The sequence below is a fragment of the Anopheles moucheti genome, chromosome 2 (assembly GCF_943734755.1).
Source record: "Anopheles moucheti chromosome 2, idAnoMoucSN_F20_07, whole genome shotgun sequence".
Taxonomy (NCBI): Eukaryota; Metazoa; Arthropoda; class Insecta; order Diptera; family Culicidae; genus Anopheles; species Anopheles moucheti.
This window is the reverse complement of record NC_069140.1, coordinates 50,409,880-50,422,742: the sequence shown is the minus strand read 5'-3', so window position 1 is coordinate 50,422,742 and position 12,863 is coordinate 50,409,880. Positions and strand designations below refer to the sequence as shown.

The 12,863-nt window shown below is 41.5% G+C and overlaps 1 long non-coding RNA gene across 1 annotated transcript in view; it reads right to left on the bottom strand.

Annotated features, from left to right (window-relative positions):
• The window catches only part of LOC128297762 (uncharacterized), a 31,568-nt gene extending 23,457 nt beyond the window's left edge, over nucleotides 1-8,111 (bottom strand). Inside the window, exon 1 of the long non-coding RNA XR_008287247.1 lies at nucleotides 7,900-8,111. This is a non-coding gene — a long non-coding RNA (uncharacterized LOC128297762). The remainder of the gene's footprint in view (nucleotides 1-7,899) is intronic.
• Between the last annotated feature and the right edge of the window lie 4,752 nt (nucleotides 8,112-12,863).

Below are 12,863 nucleotides of genomic sequence, written 5' to 3'. Positions count from 1 at the left end.
CTGCAATTCTGCTTCTAGCGAACATACACGTGTCTATCCGCACTTGCTCGACCGGCTCGGGGTGGTCACATGGATCGTACGGTCGGTTAGCGTGCGTGGGAAGCGATCGAATGGTCAACTTCGTGTCTCGTGTGCTGCTCGTTCAAAAACATGAACATAACGCATCAGAACACACCCAAGACTGTCGAGATGGATGGTTGGCACTGAAACACGTCCGGGTGTCTGGTGGTGTCACAATTTTCCAACGTACATCCGTACAAATGACACATATTCTACAATCCTCCCTATTGCTCTTTCTCTCTCTCTCTCTCTTTCCGGGGGATGTTACCATCGCCGGGCGAAACACGCTTGTTGACGAGCGATTCAACTGCGGCGAACACGGCGGAAAGCTTGCCCATTTTTGGCCAGAAAGCCCCCAACGATCACCGGTGCTGTGTGCTGTGTGGGAGGGGGATAAACCTGCCAGTTTGCCTGCTTGCGACAGTTTCTGATTTGCACTAATAATAAACATATTTATTTTCGCCACCTCCACAGCGTGGACCGTAATACGCAGATGGACCCGGGCTGGGAACGGATTAACATGCACGCAGCTGTCCAGGGACCAACCCACCCACCCTTGCTGCCCGTCCCTTGCCCAATATGCTTCGTGTGTGCATAGCCGCCGGCCGATGGTGATAAGGCAAAAAGTGACCGAAGAAGGTGATGGCGTGTGGAGGACACACGCTTCCACTGGTGCCGGACATTCGCGGTTTTCTTCCGTTCGCACAAATCATAGAACGTGAACCCACACACACACACACACACATACAAGCCGTGAGCATTATGATGGACACTTTATCTAGCGTGCTGCAGATTGCAAGTGGTTCCGGCATTGGTGGCGTGAGCAGGGATCGGTCAGGCTGTTCGGTTCTTTGGGTCTGATTAATTATATCATTGTTGTAGTAACAGCGTGCTGGAAAACAGTAACATGCACCTTCGTAGCACCCTGTGATGGAATGCTGTGGCCTCCACGGGGACGGTGGTGTAGGTAAATCCTTCGTGGTGTGTCCCGGAGCACAGTGTTTGAAACTACATCACTGGAAGACAGTCTGATAAGGACCGTTTTTCATGTGCGGCTGTTACTACATGGGGAAAATGTTAACTGTTCGCAGTGGATACGCGTAGTTGTTTAAAATCACAATAATGCAAACTTAAAATAAATACAATTTGGAACAGAATATATTGAATAGAATATAATAAAGAATTAAACATTTATTTTGCTTAAACTTAAAAAATTGCCTTCAAAATCCGACTTTCCCCAAAACACTCAAACTAAACTCCAATCAAGAATTCTGATCCAAAAGTATATTACAAAAACATTTATCTCGATTTATAAACAAATTAAAAAAAAGATTACTAGAAATAGGATAGAAAATGTTAAAAAGTTAATTTCAGCAAAGACATCGACCTAAGATATTCGATCTATTATACCGAACGCCTAGGCTCATCTTGGGTATAAAAAATATTATTGTATTACAATAAATGATTATATTGCTTATTACATTAATGTTATATTTTAATTGATCGTACAAACTTATCGAATGTGTATGAATAATAAGTCCCGCACAGCTCATTCTCCGATACGATATTTGAAGTATTAATACAATATCATATAATCAGTGTTACGACTTGAGCGAATTATCAAACAAATAAAACAAACTGTTCTAGTGCTCGACACTCTATACTACCCCTAGATAGAATCTGACACGCTAGTTAATGACCATTCCGTGTTGCGATTTGATTCGATTACCGATGGCTTCCGGCAAAGTAACAAACACACTGTGAAATAGCTGTACAGCGGAGAGCAAAACAAAAAAAAACACACGCTGAAAGCTGTCGCACAAACGATCGTGATGTAATCATGCCTTAAGCGATCGAAATCTTAATGCCGATTGACCCCATAGTGTACCGAATTGTGCAAATTTGGAACGTCAATAGAGGAAGACAACAAACAACAAAAAAACGGGCGGAAAATTTTCTCACCCGCCACAGACGGGGATTGCGAAAACGGAAAACGCTTCAAACTGGTCTATGCCAGTTGTGGATGGAATTCCAGCGGTGGGTAAAGTTAAATCTAGCCCACGGTTCCGAAACCGGCTTCATTCCTGGGATTAAAGAAATATCAATGTGCAGGAAAGCAAATGAAGGAAACACCTTCACACCACTTCGGTCCGGTTCTAACAAAAGCGGGGGGTTCGGCAAGTTTTCGCATTGACACCGATTTCAGGTGCCTCGGGCATTATCGTATCAGAACCCAGCGTACTTTTTTTTATTTTGCTTTAAAAGCTTGGTCATTATACGAACAAGCTGTTTTTTTTTCAGATATCGCCATATTCAAACAGAACTACCTCAGGCGTCTTGTTTACCCAAACGAAGCACACCCTCGAAGAAACATCTTGACATTGACGGCTGTAGCGCTTAAAGCCTTAATGTGTTTTGTATTATAGCATTTATTTTTGGCTGGAATATTATCGTTTTACATTCTTTATTTGTTCATTGTTTGTGTGAAGATGATGAGCTTTCGGAGGTACCACTATTCGCGAATTAATATCAGTCGCTTCATAACCTTCAATAACGATTCTTCCTTATCGCGTGATAAAGCAGTATTTAAGTGATATAAAGTGGCCACAAGTTTTAATTGATCTCCCAAAAAATAAGATTATATCACAACAAATAAGTTTATATTAGATTAACAGTTCGAACTTTGCTGAATCGTTTTTAAAAGCCATACACTGATTGAAAGTTGATCTGAACCACTGGGAAAGTCATCTTTGTAACATCTTTTTAAACCTTGCTCTCGTCTGTCTGGTGATGGTCATTCAATAATCGGCCAAAAATCCGAGTTCCAACATTCACCGGCCAATTTATTGATCCGCAAAACACTGAGCAGACCGAAGCTAAAACTCCAACCAATTCCCCAGAAACAGGTTTCGGTGGCTGCTTTACACCGAACAGCACCAAACGTACACATCTCGTCATCGGATGTTTGGAGACGTTAGCGAGTTCAAACAGCTCACCTTCCCAACGCCAAGGTCTCATGTCAAGACGCAAAACATTCGTGGTGGCAAAAAAGCAACCATGTTCGAACACATCGCTAATGCAACGGTGGTGGTTGTCTTCCGTCCATCGCACTCATAATGCCACGCGAACAATCGATCGGTATTGGGGGATCGATCCTCGGTTTGCCCTGCGCATGGCGTTCGCCGCCGTAAGGCCGAGCGAATCATTGCAATTTTCATTGCACGGCATAGCCCATATGGTGCTGGATGTACAACTTACCATCGAACTATTCACGCGATTCCCATTAACCATTCGTTCATCTGTTTGCCATTGTGGGGTTGCCTTCATGTACGTCGAACCGTGCACCTGGCTGAAGGTGTGCGAATGAAACAGTAACAGTTTTCCACCGGTTGCTGCGTCTCATTTCGCTCGCTGGCGGCATTCTGTTCAGGATGTAAACATTTCACTTCAAAACTTCGCATCACGTGCCGATCCACGACCAGCGGCACGCACGTTTCCATGATGTTATTTAAACGTGGTTTAATAAATCATATGAAGCAACAAAAAAAAAACGACATACCGCCATTGAAATTGAGGGAAAGCTGATGGTGAGAAATCGATTGCATTCTGAGCACTATCCGTGCACATAAGAAGTCGAAATTAAAGTCGGAATGATGAAAGATTAGCAGACTGGTTTTGATCAGTTGAAAAGTGGAACATTCGGGTACAAAACAATGCCTTTTCGAACTGTTCCAGTCAATTGTCATTCTGTAAAAAAGCTCACTTCACTGTATTTTAAGATGCCACAAAGTGCTCGATACATCATTCGGCCTACCATGTTTCAATTTGATAATATTAATTTAAAAATGATATAAAAACGAAACTCTTTATTTCTTGAAAGAACATTTTCAACTAACGAATCTTTTACTTAACCTTGAAGACTGAACCTTGAGTATGATGAAATAATGACGATCGTAACAGCTTCTCGTAAGTATGAAAGCCAGGTTAATGAAATTTCTCTAATTAATAAAAAGAAAAATCTTGTTTTTCTTTTTCTTCACTTCCCGCTGTAATGCTCAAGAAGCCATCCAATGCCGTCCCAACTTGATGCAAAACCATCCCCAACCTCTTAGCGGGGTCAAGAGACGATCGCCAACCGTACGGCCACTCGCCTTCCAACTGACTCGCTAAGAGGCCCCCACCGTTAATGTGTATCTGCTACTTCTTTTCTTATGACTTTGCCCCCCGAAAAACAAAAAAAACCTCCTCAGACAAATCTGTACCAGGTAGCCGCCATAAAATGCTCCATGACGTAAAAGTAAGAGTGATGCAGAGTGGCATCATCACTGGCAGGCGGCAGGCGATGGGGAAGCAACCAAATAAAAACAACATCTTGCCCAAGCCGTCGTACCGTGATCCGATGATCCGTTTTGCCATTGTGTGTACGCACGCCATATCCTCGGTACGCACCGGTTGTTTCGCGTGAAGTTATGGAACAAAAAAATAATCTGCTTGGAACTTAGTGCCCGCGCCAGCGAAAGGTGCCGCTTCGGAAGTTGGCCCCGGAAAATGGGGGGCCTTGTGGGCGAACCGTCGCCGTGCACGGAAAATGATCTGTTCATCTTTTTCTGCTCTCGCGGAGATTAGCCTCGTATGCGGCCAGGGCATGGCATGGGGGGAGTTGAGTGAAATAATGAACCTCAAATATGATGCCATCTCGTGCGCCGGGAGAAACTTTTTTTTTTGCAAATGTAAACGAATGTTTTCTTTATGTATGTGCGTGATTTTGAGTTTTTTTTTGCATTGCTTTGTTTTTTGCCTCTTTCCCGTATTTATGATAAAATTTGTTAGCAAAACGGTGAAAAGTTTGCAGCGGCAACACAGTAAGGCACATGTTTTGAGCCGATTTTTGTTTTCATAAATAAGCACATAAGGCAGGCAGCGTGCAGGCAGTCGTAAAATCGCATCACATTCGCATTTTGGGATGCAAATCCGGCAAGCAGGCACGTTAATGATGGATTAAAAGTTTCACATTCTGGAACCTTATTTTCGTTCTACAGTTTGTGTGTGTTTAAATGTGAGGTTTAAGACACTTTCGGAGAACGTATAAAAGCAGAGTTTAAGCTTCGGGATGGTTTTCTATGTTAATAATTCCAAAGATTTAACACGCCATCATGGAACATTGCAAAACTTTAAGAATGTTTTATCAATATTAGCACACTGATTGATCCACACGATCTTGACCAAGAAGCAAACACATTATTTACAATCAACAAATAATGCAACTTTGTTTAAATATTTAATTGACCGGGGTTTACGTTAGTATACAACTCATCGCGTACTTCACCCACTTTAGCAGGCTCCAACAAAGTGGTTCATGAATATTTATCGAGCTCAACCCCTTAAAAATAAAATAGGACACGTAGCCATTCAAACAATCGACTCCCAAGAATCAGAGTCGTGAATCACAGCGATTTGGCTGTGGGAAATCTGGAAAAATCGCATCAATGTTGGACCAGCTGCAGCACGAGATGTACCCCCCCTTAGTGCAATGCATCGAGCCATGCAAAAACGAAGAAAAAGGAAGGCAGCATTCAGCGAGCCCCACGCAGAGCACATCACCGTTGGTAAGCGTAGTTCATTGCGTGGTTCCATTCCCTCCCATTCGGGGGTGATTCCCCGCCGCGCTGGGCAGACCACACGGACACTGACCGCGATCATGGCTCAATGCACATGAATGCACTTTTTCGCGCCACTCTCGGTGCGCGAACGCCGTCATAGAATGGGCTGCAGGTCGTACTTTTCGGGGACTCTGGGTCAGTGGGTTTCGGATGTTTACGACGGTGCACATGACCGACGATGCAGGGCTGTGCTACGAGGGTTTAAAAAGAGCAAGCAAGAAGGGAAAAGTTGACGCGAGTATGCGTACCCACGCCAGGTTGACAAGTTCGTTAGGGAAAAAGGTTTCGGTAGGGTAGGCTGGTAAGAAAAACCCCGAGCTACGTTCGGCTGACCCACTTTCACAGCAGTTTTCCTTTCGGCTCGCGGCAGGCAATTGAGATGAAAGTGAACTGATCGGTCTCCTGCGGGATATAATTGTGTATTCCTCTAGGGACAATAGAAGTACGATCTGCCTAACCACCCAGTGCTGCTAAGAGAGCGAAAGCCACACTCCTCCAAACGCATCTTTTGAAACTAAAACGGATTATAAGATGTGAATTAATTGAATCGGATTTACAAAAATATAACTGAGCACGCTGCTCGTTGCAATTGTGTTTCATGTGTCGCATTTATAGTTTTCCCCTCTGTTTAGATTCGCTTTCCTATCCTCATCTTGCTCGGTATGGTTGGTGTGCGAGCCCGAGCACGATCGTGAAAGATTTCACTTCTCACACCTCGCTCACTGCTCACCGTATGTTTGCTTTCACCCCACAGACTCTTCCCGGCGCTAGGACGGCACAATGCAGGCGTGCCGAGTCTGATCTGATCCACTGGAATGCAATCGCATGCCAGTGCAACGGTACGGAACGGAATAGTACTCGCAACAGCAAATCAACAAAAAGTGAAATCCTATTCCAATGTAGCATCTTCTTCTCACCGGGGGACGAGAACTCTCATCTCACCGCAATGTAGCTTTGTTCGGTTGTCGATCGTTTTCGGTGCTAGAGACCAATCGAACAAACAGGTTTTTCACATGCGGTTTCTAAATGAGGAAGAACACGTCGAAGTAACAAAAAAAAAATCCGCGATCTGTTTTAGTTTATGGTGAGTATAAAAAATGCTCATCTCATTTAGTTTTTGTTTTGTCCCATTTTATATCCCTTTTGGAAATGTTGCTTTTTCTATCGAATGTAATTTAAGTAACGATCGGATTTGTTGCATTCCCTAGTAGCATAACTCGTGTACTAGTTTCGATTAAACTGTTCATAGGCGTCATTATTGTTGTTTCATTAAACCTTTTGCCAAATTTCGCAACAAATCAGAAGCTAAACATGAGAAGTTAATAGCGTTTATATGGTTTATGTGATACGCATATAAAGAGCAAAGAATTTTTACACGTAGCTAGGTTCAATAATTCCAAAATTGTATATTTACATAAATAACGTGCTACTTCTTGCACACGTTGATTTTGTAAAAACATTGGAGCAGGTTGTACGTCTGAGGAACACAGCATACATTAGATGCTGCGTGAGCAACATTAGTGAGAGAATGAGCGAGCATGAACAGAAATTTATACTCTCTTGCTGTAAGACAGGGGTGAACAATTTAGCATTCTAAATTCACTTTTTAAGTGATAATTTCAATGAAATGATGTTTTAATAAAACAGATGAAATGATTTAAGGAATTTGCATGATACGATCACAAAAGAAATCGTTTTCACAAAGTTCAAAATTTAAGGAGATGTAGTAACGAATAACGTTAAAATAACAAATAACGAAGTTACTATCAAAACAGTTTATACCATGAGTTCATATTCCAACGTTCATTGTTCCAATCCTTAATGTCTTGTTTTACCCTCCCCTCTTTCAGTCCTTTGTATAGTTTTTTTTTCTTTTTCTTCCACGTCTTTGCTCCCTTCGTGTTTAGTTTTTATGTTCTTAGATTGTAAGACTTCAGTAATTGTATAGCCCTTGTGGCAAACAATTTGACTAATAAAAATGAAATAAATATCCCCCCGTTAATGATTTTTTAAAGCTACTCATACATAATTTAAACATATGTTGTGATGCTTAGAGCAAAAGGAAATTCATAAACAAAATTAACTGTTTTTAAATTTAGATAATTCTCAGGAAGGTTGACCACCCCTGATATATGGTACCGTTGTTTCGAATTGACACAAAATCAATATACCCTCTCACCTGTTTTTCTTCCAACCACGACGTCTCTTTTCTTGAGCGATTATGAGCAAATTCAAATGGATGTAGCTTTCCTAATATGTATATTTTAGCAAATGCACAATTTGGCTAAAAAGCACCACTAGCATTTGACCCCAAAAACAACGCATGACCTTCCGAATATCCCACATAGAACTGCTCACTTCTCACGCAGAGTTTTCGTTCGATATTTTCACGTCTGCACCAAACGTCAAAACAATGCGCACCACACCACCGCCACCAGCACCACTACACGCGCAACACAAAGCAAACACTGCATCGACCGAGGCTATGCTTGATGTTGATAGGGGATTTCTTAAACAAATCACTTTCTGACACTGACCGACACTGGATTGAGGTTGGAATAAAACGGAAATAACACTGTAAACTACGTCGCGCTCATCGATTCGATGACGTACAACACCTGCAACGGGTTGTTTGCGCCACTGAAATAGTCGTCCGGCATTTGTTCACATTCGGAATCGAAATAAACGCGAATGGTCAATGCTTTGGCGCACGGTACAGTCTACTTGCAGACTCTGTACGACGTCTTTCTTACCCGTTCAGCCAGACTTTTCTCACAACAAGATGCACCTTGAGATGATAACGCACGGACAAACTCGCGGGCTGATAGCGCGTGAAGTGCGTGTGAGTGCGCTGAAGACGAGACCACACACCATTTCGGGTGAATTTGCGCACGCCAACCGATACGTGCGAACTCTCACAGTTTGTCCAGTGTTGTAAATCCTGGAGTACGGGAGGATAACATTTCGCGTTTTATTAGTTTTTATTGGACAGGGCGAAAAACCACACACGGACCACTTCGTCGCGGAACACAACAGCACGGTCAACAAAACACAGCGGTTGGTTTCAGTGCGAACCAAACAGCAGTTGATGGCGCACGGGAGAGTGAGAGAATGAGCAATGAGCAAAACGTGTGTTACGTGTAAATATGAAACCGTCGTTCCATCCACGGTTTGTAAGCTAGACGGTAAAAAGGTAAGCGATGGTGTATTTTCTTACATAAAAAAGATCATTATTTATCGCCTGTTTTTCATGAAGAAACAACTCTGCGGGAAAGGGTTACACTTAAAATTCAGTTAGTAATCACTAAAAATCTCAAAAATGTAATTCGATAACATAATTAATAGAATTTACATAGTCCATCCTTTCATGTCGACTAACTTTTTACAATATTTTCAACAGATCAGGATCACTTTCATTCAACTTAAAGCAACACAAAGTTCCGCAGTAAACAGAAAAATATTTCTACGAGGTGTCAGTTTCATTTTTACACAGATGTTACGTTCAAGAGAGACTCAAAAAGAGAAATTGAAACTCGACGGGAGAGACCTATTCTCAGCACAATTGAATAAAATTTTCTCTTTATTATTTTTTAATTCGCACATTGAGAGCATAACATGCTCAGCGTAGGTTAAAATATTTTGGAGCATATTTTAATTTTTATGAAAAATTGTGGACAATAGTAATCTGAATAACTTTTCTTATGGGATAGTATTCTGCAATAGTTATATATTACGAACAAAAGTAAACGTGCATATTTATGTACATTATAATATTAAAATAAATTCACCACAAACTTAAGCACTAAGGATGAACCTATAGTTTCTTGGAGAGCATAAAACATACTTAAAAATTATATAAAACATGGTAATAAAATTTGGCTAAAGTTTAAATGCTATTTGAATAACAGTTTCAATAAACTGCATCTAAGCTAGTTAAACAGTGTTGATGGTAAGTAATACTAGACAAAAAAGCGTATTTCATATCTTAAAATGGCTAGGCTAGCCACGAATTGTTAGACTTTACCGATTCAGCTTCCCGCAGCAAACACCGGACTTTAGCGTAAATGTCACCAGTAAATGTAACGCTGTGAGTAAACCGATGGAGCAAACCGTCTGACAATCATCTGTTAACGGGTGCAACATAACGGCGCGAATCGACCACGAGGGAGTACTGGAGCAGCAGTAAAAAAAATGAGTTGCAGCAAGCCATGCAAGCGAGTCATGGGGCTGGGAAGCTGTGGCGCATTATCTTATGATGATAAACTCCATTTTTTCTACTCTCATTTGCCCTTGGTCAGAGGGTGAACGTGTCAGCTAGTTCCGACGCAAGGGAGCATATAGTTTAGCGAACGAGTTCTGTACCCTAGACTAACGGGTTACCACCCCACCCTTCGTTCTGATGCGTGGGAAGACGCTAGTCTTCTCAGAAAGCTAAGTAATACACTCGTTCCAATCACGTCGGATCGTGACTATGTTCTTTCCGCTGTTTGCTATTTTCAAACCTTTTCTTCCGGATTCTTTCCAGGATGGAAACGCATCTAAGATGGACGTGTTGCACTTTCGTTTCTTAATGTGCATCACGTTCGTCCGTGGACGGTATGCAAAGAACAGTGTGTTGTAGTAGCAAGCAAATAATGCACCTGTCACTTGCCTTTGCTAGCTTTTTTGTGCCGAGACAGTAGAAACCGTTCAGTAGGAGCATCAAATAAGCTGCATCAAAATGCTACTTTAATGGAAATGTTTCTTTTGCTATCGTTTTAAAAGAAGCCCATTTTCTAGTGGTATTTATACCAAACCATCTTGGACTTGCGACCCACCGATGCGGTTGATTATTGTAGCTTCCCAAGCGAAAGACAAGACGCTCCTTTTAACGAACGAATTCGTTCTGACCAGCATCGCTACTGTCATCTTAGCAGTGCATCATCTTGTCAAGGAGTTTCTATCGTTGTTTTGCCGTCCCTAGCGTACAATCGCGTTCAGTCCACTCGCGTTAGAAAGACGACGATGATGAGTTAACTCATCGCACTCAATTGCTGCTGCGAACCAGCCGGTCCCTTCTGCGACGCCTGTCAGCTTCCTTTCCATCCAGTTCCAGTTACGGACGTTCAAGTGCGTGACGTGGCCGCAGTATGCGAAATGCTGGACGGCATGCATTCCTCATTGAAGCAATAACAATTTCCTGTGCAAATTTAAATTAAATCGTCCCAAGCAGCAAGTGAAGTCCCGGACTTTTGTACAGCTCCCCGTCGGCCGTCGTTGCCTGTACTCACTCTGTTACTTCGCTATCTTACCTCGAAAACCTGGACACTGGACATTGTGAGAACGGGAAAGGTAGCTGCGGTTTAGTTTGCTTTGAACTTGCCGCCAGTAGCCATCATGCGTTTATAAAACCGTTTTCAAGTGTTGCAAATGGAAGTCTCCATTTAGTAGAACGTTCGGCAGCTCAGAGTATCGTGCCGTGGGAGTGACAAACGTAACCTGGAGACGAGAATTGTCTTTTTTCTTCAAGCGCTCCAGTTAAACTAATGAAGATGAAGATGGCAAAGCTTCTTTCGTGGTGGTGAGTGCTTATGAAAATTTATTCGATTTTTATGACTACTTTAATTTACTTATTGCGATTAAGGGGGTACTACAGCAATGTTTGAACAAGTTTTTCTAACATGTAGTGTTATTTTTAAAGCACAAAGAAATACTTGCCAATCTTCTCTTTCACTTCTGCTTTTGAATAAAACATAAATTCCTAGACAGTAATTTAATTTTTGCACGAAACAGTATTAGAGTGTAGATTTCGTTCAATTGCATCTGCAACCGATTTTACCGTCCGTCAAATTACTGAATTTTATCAGCTGATTTCTCCCAATGTTGATATGAAAATTCAGCTGCATAAACATGTACGCATAAATTAATATTACGTTTATCCATTCACCGTGCGGTGTATAATTGCATTTAACGATGAAAATGTATTCATATCCAGCTATCGAAACGCCAAGACTTGATCAGTTTGCTGAAGATTTATTACAATCAGAAAGTGATGCGGAGCGTAACTCTTTTACCCCTTTTCATTGTACCTCGCATTCACCGGTTTTTTTGAATCTCACTAGTGAAAGCATGGAATGACCCAAATCGTAACGCACGCCATAGAACCGTCAAGGAAATGTGTCAGTTTTTCCTCATTTTCATGCATCATGATCTGCAACGATCGCTGTGGTAGGCATGGGATGCGTTTAACCGCTGCTCCGAACACTCTCCGTCGGTGGCCGACGATGGATGTACGGTTTTGTGTAACAAATTATGGTAAAATATTAAGGGTTTTATTCGTCACGTCAACGATCGGTATGCGGCACGTGCTGATCCCTATCTCGACACTAATGTGCTGTTGTGGAATGTTCCGAATGCAGGCAAAAGCATTCAAGGAAAATGGTGTACTACACTCGCCAGTTGTGTAGGAAGGTCGTTCTTCTCTGTAGCTTAAGGTAATCAATGTAAACATTACTTTGAAACTAATTCAATTAACATCAGCCGTACACGCTCTTGGTTGCACGAACCATACTTTTTCCTATTCATTTATTTATTTATTCAAAAAAAAAATTTTCAACGGCAATGATAAACAAAGAATAAGACATAATTATTGCTTTTCTTATGCCAAATAGAAAATATTTAGTAATAGCTTTGTTAATTAATTTATCATTGACGTCTGGCGGAACGTAATTACTTTATTAATTACATGCTTTCAATGACTGTTTAATCAATGTGATTTAATCAGGAAATGAGAAATTGCAAAGTAAATTTATTTTGTTTATCATGATAGTGTTCATGGTGTAGAAAAAGTCGCTCGAAGTAGCAAATTGATTGTAATACCTTTTAATAAATTATACCACGAAGTGAAACCCCGTTAAAAAATTTAAAACTGAATAAATTCAGACATCGATAACGATGTTGCGCAACAGACATACAAAATAACGAAATAAACGAAATTTCTCACCTCAATGAATTGGGATAAAGGTTCTCGAATAGGTGCTCAACATTACCTTATTTATGCTGTGGTAACAACTAGAAACATTAGCATTTACTTGCTAGAACACAACAGTTTGCGATCGTTTCGTTGATGCAGCAGATGCCGCGGAAAACCATGCTACACAGCAT